The 242-nt window shown below is 68.2% G+C and overlaps 1 protein-coding gene across 1 annotated transcript in view; it reads left to right on the forward strand.

The window, feature by feature from the left end:
• Positions 1–6: 6 nt before the first annotated feature.
• ALG8 (ALG8, alpha-1,3-glucosyltransferase) overlaps positions 7–242 on the forward strand; it is a 10,388-nt gene continuing 10,152 nt past the window's right edge. The window contains exon 1 of the mRNA XM_010140426.1: positions 7–35. The gene's annotated coding sequence lies outside the window, so the exon portion shown is untranslated. The remainder of the gene's footprint in view (positions 36–242) is intronic.

A 242-nucleotide genomic window follows, 5' to 3' on the forward strand; every position in this document is an offset into this window, starting at 1 on the left:
GTGTCCTTCCTCAAGTGCCTCCTCATCCCCACCTAGTAAGGAGCTGCCCCGGGGGTGGGGGTCTGCCCCCCGCGGTGGGGTTGTTGGCTTCAAGTGGCCGGGGTTGGGGAGGGGGCACGGGTCGGAGCCGGCGCGGAGGTTCCTGAGGGGCCGAGATGTCCTGAAGGTCCTTATTTCTGTCGGGTGTTTGTGGGGAGCGGGGCGGTGCTGCCTCCTCGTTCTCTGGGCGGTGGGGGGTGGGT

The sequence above is a fragment of the Buceros rhinoceros genome, unplaced genomic scaffold, assembly GCF_000710305.1.
Source record: "Buceros rhinoceros silvestris isolate BGI_N320 unplaced genomic scaffold, ASM71030v1 scaffold40547, whole genome shotgun sequence".
NCBI classification, from domain to species: domain Eukaryota; kingdom Metazoa; phylum Chordata; class Aves; order Bucerotiformes; family Bucerotidae; genus Buceros; species Buceros rhinoceros.